The sequence below is a fragment of the Mixophyes fleayi genome, chromosome 2 (assembly GCF_038048845.1).
Source record: "Mixophyes fleayi isolate aMixFle1 chromosome 2, aMixFle1.hap1, whole genome shotgun sequence".
In the NCBI taxonomy this organism is placed as follows: domain Eukaryota; kingdom Metazoa; phylum Chordata; class Amphibia; order Anura; family Limnodynastidae; genus Mixophyes; species Mixophyes fleayi.
The window spans coordinates 289,372,057-289,382,796 of NC_134403.1; the positions used below are offsets into that span (position 1 = coordinate 289,372,057).

Genomic DNA, 10,740 nt, shown 5'->3' on the forward strand with positions numbered 1-10,740 from the left:
GATTTGTCCTATTGCATAGTATATTACTTTTGCAGAATATTTAATATACTATTTTGATTTCTTAACCTACTGCTATATCATTTAATTCAATTGAATTTATTGTGCATATCGGTAAAAGTAATATATTTATTAACCTAGTTGATCTGAATTGTACCATTGTAGTGTAGGCTAGTATTTTGTATAGTATCTGTATATTGCCGATTAGTTAATAGAAATATTACTTAACCTCCAGGCAAATAATTTCTTCTGGTTAGTATAGAATAGTTATTTATATTAAAATAACATATAATTAACAAATGAATAAATGTAGGTGTTATTTTATTTTAAAGCTAGTTCCCTAATTTTAAGATTAGTAAAATTTGGAAGAGCAGCCATGTCTAGGGAGCGTAGGGATTCTCTCTTTCCACAGGACAGCCAAGAGGAAATTCAGAGTAGTAGAGAGGAATGGACAGAGAACCGTGCCCAGCGTCCAGACGCGTGATGAAGACAGCAGTTTGTCAGCAGCATTCAACCATCGACAAGCAGACAGCAGGAACTTCATGAAGTTGACAGTGAGGAAGATGATGATGAAGGGACAGCAGCATCACGGACCAGGCGCTTCACAAAGGAGGAGAATGATGTCCTGGTTGGTCGGGTACTGCAGCACTACGAAATGATGAAGGGTGCAAATGCTCAGAAAACCTCCCACAAACAGAAATCAAAGATTTGGAGCCAGATTGTCTTTGATGAGTCAGCATGTGGAGTTCGGGCCAGAACAGTTGAAGTGTGTCAGAAGCGCTTTCAGGACTGCAAGCGCACCATGTAGGCAAAGATGGCAACTATTGCAAGACATGCCAGGGGCAAAGGTGGTGGGAAGGCACTGCGCATCAAATTCAAACCGTGGGAGGAGAAAATGCGTCAGATTCTCAGGGCTGATCTTGTAGAAGGAGTGGAAGGGACAGTGGACACCCTGGAACCATCCACTTTCCAGCCACAAGGTATATTTAATTTAACAAGTGTTTAAAAATTGTGATCTGATTAACTTTTATATGATTACTAATAAAAAAAAAATAATTTCAAACTGAAGAAGAAGATACAGCACGGCCCAGAAGAGATGCAAGGGAAGAAGTGCCCAGGAAGAGAAAATCCAAATCCGGAGGTAAATATAAAAACTAATTTAAAAAGTGTTTTGGTTTTTTTGGACTTGACTTTCATTGTAAAAATAGTATTAGGTATTGTCTAATGTCTGTTTTTTTTATTTATTTTAGATTTTGGTTCTACTTAAGGACAGAAGGGCCAGAGGAGTCGAGAAGGAGAAGGTATGATCTAAAATGTTCAAGAATATATACACATTATACACAGACATGTATGGATTAGCCAACTTAGATAACATGCTTTACAGGACAAATTTCAGTCAGCTAATACTCATTTCTTACCAAATGCAATAGTATTCACATCAAGGTTTTTGTCACGGGCACTAGGAGTCTTTACCCAGGGATCACCAGGTGGTAAGCTTACCAGAGCAATGTAGATGGTAATAGTGTACTCTGGTAGCAGGGTGATCACGGAACAGGCAATAGTAGATGATGAGATGCTCAGGAAAGTCTATGACTAGCAGCACTGGTAATGTGGAGGTGATAATACACGAGGAACTGTATGGACAAGGGCAAGTGGAGGTAGTCAGTGGTCTGCGTTAGCAAGTTGTACCACTGCTATAGTGAGGAGGAATGTCCAACAGAAACGAGGAGGTGATGAGAGTCAGCGGTCTGCGGATAGCAAGTGGTACCGCTGTCTGAGTGAAGGAATGGAATCCAAGTGGAGGTATCCAGGAAGTCAGTGGTCTGCGGTAGCAAGTTGTACCACTGCTATGTGAGAGGAATGGAACAGGTGATACTGGAACAGGAATCAGTGGTCTGCCTTCAGCAAGTTGTACCACTGAAAATATATGTGAGGAGGTGTACGGGGAGAGACTGCAACACAGGATGTACACGGGCACATTAAACACGATCCACAGTAATATGCACAATATATATAAATGACTGAACAGGTCTGCAAATGTAGGAAGTCTCTGAAGTAGTCCAGCACAAGGTAACACAGTCAATGATGGCAAAAGACTCAGCGGATTGCAGACTCCAGAGGAGAACCAACACAGTCCAGCAAGATATGCAATACACCAGCACAGTCAATGAGAAGTATGCATACCGTGGTTCAGAAGGCAGTCAGACAGGAGTGCAGTGATACCTAGGCGGCAGGAGGCCGTCAGGATGAGAAGTCCCTGGATGTAAGAAGCAGGAGTCTAGTAGGTGCAGCGCACAGGTAAGTAGACCAACAGGGACACGAATCCAATGCTGACAGGAGGGTAGCGACCAGGGGAACCAGGAAGGCGTGGAGAGCGGATCAGCAGTAGATGGACGATAGGACTGGCAGCGGCAGCGGGACTCTGCGAACCCACGGGAGAGATGAGATGACGCTGAGGTGCACAGGAGCAGCGGGTAGAAATCCGTTAGCAGTCACGATGATGAACACAGGCGAGTTGCCGGCTGGAGGCTGTAGTGCACGGAGGCAGCGGATAGGAATCTGCTCACAGTCACGATGATGAACACAGACGAGTTGCCAGCTGGAGGCTGTAGTGCACGGAGGCAGCGGATAGGAATCTGCTCACAGTCACGATGATGAACACAGGCGAGTTGCCAGCTGGAGGCTGTAGTGCACGGAGGCAGCAGCTAGGAATCTGCTCACAGTCACGATGATGAACACAGGCGAGTTGCCAGCTGGAGGCTGTAGTGCACGGAGGCAGCGGATAGGAATCAGCTCACAGACTTGATGATGAACAGGTGAGTGAATAAGGAGAGAAGGCTGTAGTGCACGGAGGCAGCGGATAGGAATCAGCAAACAGTCACTATGGAATATAATAGCGTTGGAGTGGTATAGGAGACTGTAGTGCACGGAGGCAGCGGATAGGAATCAGCAAACAGTCACTATGGAATATAATAGCGTTGAAGTGGTATAGGAGGCTGTAGTGCACGGAGGCAGCGGATAGGAATCAGCAAACAGTCACTATGGAATATAATAGCGTTGAAGTGGTATAGGAGACTGTAGTGCACGGAGGCAGCGGATAGGAATCAGCTCACAGTCACGATGATACAGTTGATGGTAGAAGTGGTATGGGAACCACAGTAGTAGAAGTGGTTAGGAAACCACAGAGGTAGAAGTGGTTTGGAAACCACAGGAATCAGCAGCGCTGAATACACGAGGAAACACCTTCAGAGGCTCATGGGGAATGAGACTCCAAGATCAGGCAACGTGGTGTTGACCACAGGTGCTTAATATAGGGAGTGTTGCCTGATCTGCCAATTGAGTTAAAGGGACATACACTGAAGTATGGGAAAGGGCTGCGCATGCGCAGACCCTCAGGATGGAGGACGGCCACGGTTCCTAAATGTCCGGGAAGAGGCACTCACGGTCCGGTGAGTGACAGTACCCCCCCTTTTAAAGGTGGGCACAGAACGCCTGGAACCGGGCTTGTCCGGATTTTTGGAATAAAACTTCTTCAAAAGGGCAGGAGCATTAAGATCTTCAGCTTTGATCCAAGAGCGCTCCTCAGGACCAAAGCCCTTCCAATGAACGAGAAAACGGAGTACTCCTCGCGAAATTTTTGCGTCTAGTACCTCAGTAATTTCGAAATCCTCCTCCTGATGAACTTGAACTGGCTGCGGAGCTGAGGGAGGTTTTGAAAAACGGTTGATAATAAGAGGCTTGAGTAAGGACACGTGGAAGGCATTAGAAATCCGAAGATTCTTAGGAAGAAGAAGTTTCACACATACTGGATTGATTACTTGAATGATCCTATATGGACCAATAAAACGAGGGGCGAATTTCATAGATGGGACCTTCAAACGAATGTTTTTAGTAGATAACCAGACACGATCTCCAATTTTTAGTGGTGGAATAGCCCGCCTCTTCTTATCTGCGAAAGATTTATATTTGATAGATGTTTTCTTCAAACAGGTTTTGACCTGAGACCAGATATTTTTAAAGGTCTGACAGGCAGTCTCCACCGCTGGAACTTGGGTGGGCGGGAGGGCAGGAAATTCCGGAAAAGACGGATGGTGACCGTAGACCACAAAAAATTGAGTTTTGGATGATGACTCATGGTACATGTTGTTATGGGCGAATTCGGCCCAAGGAAGCAACTCTACCCAGTTGTCTTGATTGGCTGAAGAGAACATCCTTATAAAAGTCTCAAGATCTTGATTGACACGCTCAGTCTGTCCGTTAGATTGCGGATGGTAAGAAGATGAGAGTGCTAATCGTATGCCCAAGGTTTTACAAAGGGCTCGCCAGAATCTGGACACGAATTGTACTCCTCTATCTGACACAATCTCAGACGGACATCCATGGATGCGGAAGATCTCTTTAATGAAATGTTCAGCCAGGATAGACGAGGAAGGCAAACCAGACAGAGGGACGAAATGAGCCATCTTCGAAAATCTGTCCACCACCACCCAAATAGTGTTATGATTCTTACTAGGTGGTAAGTCAGTAACGAAATCCATACTAATATGGGTCCATGGTTTGGACGGAATGGGTAGTGGTCGCAGCAACCCTGCTGGAGTTCTGCGGGAAGATTTGAATTGGGAACATAATTCACAGGAGGCAATGAACTCTTTGACGTCTCTCCTCATTGAAGGCCACCAGTAACTTCGAGAGAGCATCTCAAAGGTCTTGTGTTCACCGGCGTGTCCAGAAAAACGAGAGGCATGGAACCACGAAAGAATTTTCCTCCTTAGAGTAGGAGGCACGAGAGTCTTCCCAAATGGTAGCGTTTTGGTGGATGAAGCAGCCAGTGAGATACATTTGGGATCTAGAATGGTATGGTTGGAAACCTCTTCTATATCAGAGGACGTCACAAAAGCTCTAGATAAAGCGTCAGCTTTTTTGTTCTTGGCAGCTGGTTTGAAGGTTATTATTAATTCGAAACGGGAAAAGAAAAGAGACCATCTTGCTTGGCGAGGGTTCAAGCATTGGGCAGACTGAAGGTATGACAAGTTCTTATGATCCGTGAAGATCGTCACTGGATGGCGAGCTCCTTCCAATAGGTATCTCCACTCCTCTAATGCAGCTTTGATAGCCAGTAACTCCTTGTCCCCGATAGTATAATTCTTCTCTGCGGGCAGGAGACCCCGAGAATAGAAGGCACAAGGATGGAATTTTTGCTGTTCAGAGCGTTGGGAGAGAATAGCTCCCAAGCCCACATTAGAGGCATCTACTTCTAGAAAGAAGGGGAGTGTCACATCAGGCTGTCGAAGGATTGGAGCCGAAGAGAAGGACTCTTTGAGTGTTTGAAAGGCTTGAGAAGCCTCAGGCGACCATTGCTTAGGATTAGCCCCTTTTCGAGTCAGGGCCACAATAGGAGATGCAATGGAAGAAAAGTCTTGAATGAAGCGTCTATAGTAATTGGCAAAACCTAAAAAACGCTGAATAGCACGAAGAGTAGTTGGCTGGGGCCAATGTAGTACAGCATTCACCTTGTCTGGATCCATCTTCAGGCCAACTCCGGAAACTATATACCCCAAGAATGGAATCTGGGGTAATTCGAATGAACATTTTTCTAATTTACAGAACAATTAATTTTTTCGTAGCCTGGAGAGGACTTCTGCCACATGTTGGTGGTGAGAAGGCAGGTCCTGGGAAAAGATCAATATGTCGTCCAGGTAGACGACGACACATACATATAATAAGTCCCGAAAGATCTCATTAATGAAGCCTTGAAAAACAGCGGGGGCATTACACAGCCCGAAAGGCATTACCAGATATTCGTAATGCCCGTCTCTGGTGTTAAACGCTGTCTTCCATTCGTCACCGGAACGGATTCTGATTAAATTGTAGGCACCACGAAGATCCAACTTAGTGAAAATACGGGCTCCCTTGATGCGATCGAATAGCTCAGTGATCAGCGGAATGGGGTACCGATTCTTGATCGTAATGGCGTTGAGTCCACGAAAATCTATGCAAGGACGTAATGATCCATCCTTCTTTTTGACGAAGAAGAACCCAGCTCCAGCGGGAGAGGTGGAAGGTCGAATAAACCCACGCTGGAGGTTCTCCTGTATATACTCAGATGTAGCTTGAGTCTCAGGTAACGAGAGTGGATAGACCCGGCCCCTGGGGGGAGTCTTGCCAGGTAGAAGGTCGATCGGACAATCCCAAGAACGATGAGGAGGAAGACGTTCAGACTGAGCTTTATCAAACACATCGGTAAATGAAGCATATTGAGGAGGGAGTCCCGGTGAGGTAGATGAGATGGAAGATTGCTGTACTTTGAGAGGAATAACTTGAGAAAGGCAACGATGGTGACATTCAGGCCCCCAAGACGTGACTTGAGGGGTGCGCCAGTCAATCTGGGGAGAGTGACACTGAAGCCATGGAAGGCCTAAGACAATCGGACTTGTCGTAACAGGAAGGATTAAAAACGATATTACTTCATGATGCAGAGCACCAATCTGAAGTGTCACTGGAGACGTACTCTGAGTGATGAGACCGTTGATGAGACGTGAGCCATCTATAGCCGTCACAGTAATGGGTGTTTTTAAGGTAATCACTGGTAGAGACCATTGATTTACTAATGATTTGGAAATAAAATTTCCTGCTGCTCCGGAATCAATTAATGCCTGTGACTCAAAGGTTTTGGTAGCAGAGGAAATCGTAACATCAAAAGCGCAGACTTTAGATTTCAAGGAAGATGGAGAGGACTCCAGGGACCCTAACTTCACCTCTCCAGAACTAGTTAGGGCCTGGCATTTCCCGATCTCTTAGGGCAGGAGCTGAGAATATGAGTGGAATCAGCACAATAGATACAGAGTCTATTCTTTACTCTACGTTTTCTCTCCTCGGAAGTTAATTTGGAACGTCCTATCTCCATGGGAATCACAGAGGGTGAAACTGGACGAAATTGAGGGTTAGAACGAAGAGGTGCTTTAGCAGAAGTTGTTTTCTCAGCCTCTCTTTCACGAAATCTCATATCAACACGATGGCATAGAGAGATCAAATCTTCAAGTGATGAAGGAAGCTCTTGAGTAGTCAGTGCATCTTTAATTTTATCGGAGAGCCCCTGCCAGAAGGCGGCAACTAGGGCTTCAGTGTTCCACTGAAGTTCAGAGGCTAAGATCCTAAATTGAATGACGTACTGGCCTACTGTATGAGATCCTTGTCGTAGGCGGAGGATGCTGGAAGCAGCGGAGGTCACACGACCTGGTTCATCGAACACACTTCAAAATGTAGAAATGAATTTGGCACTATCTTGCAATATAGGGTCATTTCTCTCCCACAGAGGGGAGGCCCAAGCCAGGGCTTGTCCTGAAAGCAAAGAGATAAGATAGGCCACTCTGGAACGATGGGTAGAAAAATTTTGAGGTTGGAACTCAAAATGGACTGAACATTGGTTAAGGAAACCCCTACAAGTTTTGGGGTCTCCATCGTACTTTGACGGAGTAGGCAGGTGAAGCGTGGAAGCTGTAGACACCTGGGATGGCACTGGGGAAACGGAGGAAAGCACAGAAGCCTCAGGAGTAGCTGTCACAGTCTGTCCAGATGTTCCTTGGGAGGTTAATGACTGATAACACTGAAGTAACAGCTGTTGGCGGGCATCCTGTTGCTCCACACGGCTGACCAGATGCTGCAGCATCTCTTTGGCGGTAGGTTCCGTATCTGGGTCTGTCATGGCCTGATCTTACTGTCACGGGCACTAGGAGTCTTTACCCAGGGATCACCAGGTGGTAAGCTTACCAGAGCAATGTAGATGGTAATAGTGTACTCTGGTAGCAGGGTGATCACGGAACAGGCAATAGTAGATGATGAGATGCTCAGGAAAGTCTATGACTAGCAGCACTGGTAATATGGAGGTGATAATACATGAGGAACTGTATGGACAAGGGCAAGTGGAGGTAGTCAGTGGTCTGCGTTAGCAAGTTGTACCACTGCTATAGTGAGGAGGAATATCCAACAGAAACGAGGAGGTGATGAGAGTCAGCGGTCTGCGGATAGCAAGTGGTACCGCTGTCTGAGTGAAGGAATGGAATCCAAGTGGAGGTATCCGGGAAGTCAGTGGTCTGCGGTAGCAAGTTGTACCACTGCTATGTGAGAGGAATGGAACAGGTGATACTGGAACAGGAATCAGTGGTCTGCCTTCAGCAAGTTGTACCACTGAAAATATATGTGAGGAGGTGTACGGGGAGAGACTGCAACACAGGATGTACACGGGCACATTAAACACGATCCACAGTAATATGCACAATATATATAAATGACTGAACAGGTCTGCAAATGTAGGAAGTCTCTGAAGTAGTCCAGCACAAGGTAACACAGTCAATGATGGCAAAAGACTCAGCGGATTGCAGACTCCAGAGGAGAACCAACACAGTCCAGCAAGATATGCAATACACCAGCACAGTCAATGAGAAGTATGCATACCGTGGTTCAGAAGGCAGTCAGACAGGAGTGCAGTGATACCTAGGCGGCAGGAGGCCGTCAGGATGAGAAGTCCCTGGATGTAAGAAGCAGGAGTCTAGTAGGTGCAGCGCACAGGTAAGTAGACCAACAGGGACACGAATCCAATGCTGACAGGAGGGTAGCGACCAGGGGAACCAGGAAGGCGTGGAGAGCGGATCAGCAGTAGATGGACGATAGGACTGGCAGCGGCAGCGGGACTCTGCGAACCCACGGGAGAGATGAGATGACGCTGAGGTGCACAGGAGCAGCGGGTAGAAATCAGTTAGCAGTCACGATGATGAACACAGGCGAGTTGCCGGCTGGAGGCTGTAGTGCACGGAGGCAGCGGATAGGAATCTGCTCACAGTCACGATGATGAACACAGACGAGTTGCCAGCTGGAGGCTGTAGTGCACGGAGGCAGCGGATAGGAATCTGCTCACAGTCACGATGATGAACACAGGCGAGTTGCCAGCTGGAGGCTGTAGTGCACGGAGGCAGCAGCTAGGAATCTGCTCACAGTCACGATGATGAACACAGGCGAGTTGCCAGCTGGAGGCTGTAGTGCACGGAGGCAGCGGATAGGAATCAGCTCACAGACTTGATGATGAACAGGTGAGTGAATAAGGAGAGAAGGCTGTAGTGCACGGAGGCAGCGGATAGGAATCAGCAAACAGTCACTATGGAATATAATAGCGTTGGAGTGGTATAGGAGACTGTAGTGCACGGAGGCAGCGGATAGGAATCAGCAAACAGTCACTATGGAATATAATAGCGTTGAAGTGGTATAGGAGGCTGTAGTGCACGGAGGCAGCGGATAGGAATCAGCAAACAGTCACTATGGAATATAATAGCGTTGAAGTGGTATAGGAGACTGTAGTGCACGGAGGCAGCGGATAGGAATCAGCTCACACAGAGGTAGAAGTGGTTTGGAAACCACAGGAATCAGCAGCGCTGAATACACGAGGAAACACCTTCAGAGGCTCATGGGGAATGAGACTCCAAGATCAGGCAACGTGGTGTTGACCACAGGTGCTTAATATAGGGAGTGTTGCCTGATCTGCCAATTGAGTTAAAGGGACATACACTGAAGTATGGGAAAGGGCTGCGCATGCGCAGACCCTCAGGATGGAGGACGGCCACGTTTCCTAAATGTCCGGGAAGAGGCACTCACGGTCCGGTGAGTGACAGTTTTTCACTTTTTATTTCAAAGAAAAGTTCAAAATTGAATAAAAAGAATACTCATGGCCCTTAGCGTACCTATATTATTACACAATTTTTTTGTGGTGTAAAACTGAGTTTGACACACACACTAATATATATATATATATATATATATATATATATATATATATACATGTATATATATCTGGAATGTATGATTTCTATAGATAACACTACACAAGAAGTGTAGACCTCTTAATTGTATTGTACCCAATATTGTATGAATGTCTTGCCTCATCCAAATTATTCAGCTGATGTAAAGGTTATTCGAATACTTATCTTGGTTGTTTTAAATTACTTGAATTTTGCTTTTTTTTAAAATTGATGTTTATGGGTGTTATATTTGGTTAAGTATTGAAGTCTCATTGTAGTAAGTCTTATTTAAAATTTTTTTATCTTTTTTATCTCTTTCAAAACTACTTTTTGGAATAGTCAAGTCGCAGTCGAAGTAGCTGGAACGTCTTCAAATAGAGGTAGAAATTTAAACTAGTTCTTGTAAAGGATAAGATACGCCCAAAAAAATGTGCAAAGCTTATTTCAATAATTTTGTATTACAGAACAAGAAAGGCGTTCTACAAAGTCTACTGTTCCTGCCAAAAGTGTTGAACCGAGGAAAAAGGGTATTTAGATTTTCAATTAGCAAACAATGCAAATCTCTTTCTCTCTCCTTATAATATGTTCCTTTTTTTATGACTAATTTACAGCTCACAAGAGGAGAAAAGTGACTGAGGAAGACATGTCGGAGCACGTTGTAGATGTCCATCAAGGTAATGGTTGCACTTAAGTGTGTATTGTTTTTGGATGATTACAAGAAAATTATGTCCTTTCTTAAGTAATATATGTATTTTTAGTTTTTCCTTTATAAAGTTATATTATACTATTTCGAAATTTTACATCTTGAGCAATTACGGGGGGGGGGGGGGGGAGGAGCTGCAAAACCGAATAAGTAATTCTAAACAATAAATAAATACTATATTCAAAAAGGTACAGATGTTTTTATTAGTAATAATAATCTCTATTAAAAGTGGTGGAAATTTGTAAGCCATTAATT

The 10,740-nt window shown here is 45.1% G+C and overlaps 1 long non-coding RNA gene across 1 annotated transcript; it reads left to right on the plus strand.

The window, feature by feature from the left end:
* Positions 1-306: 306 nt before the first annotated feature.
* On the plus strand, positions 307-10,460 carry LOC142140415 (uncharacterized). The gene is made up of 6 exons (XR_012688463.1): positions 307-977; positions 1,067-1,138; positions 1,248-1,298; positions 10,122-10,162; positions 10,247-10,309; positions 10,394-10,460. It is a non-coding gene; the product is annotated as an uncharacterized LOC142140415 (long non-coding RNA).
* The last annotated feature ends 280 nt before the right edge of the window (positions 10,461-10,740 follow it).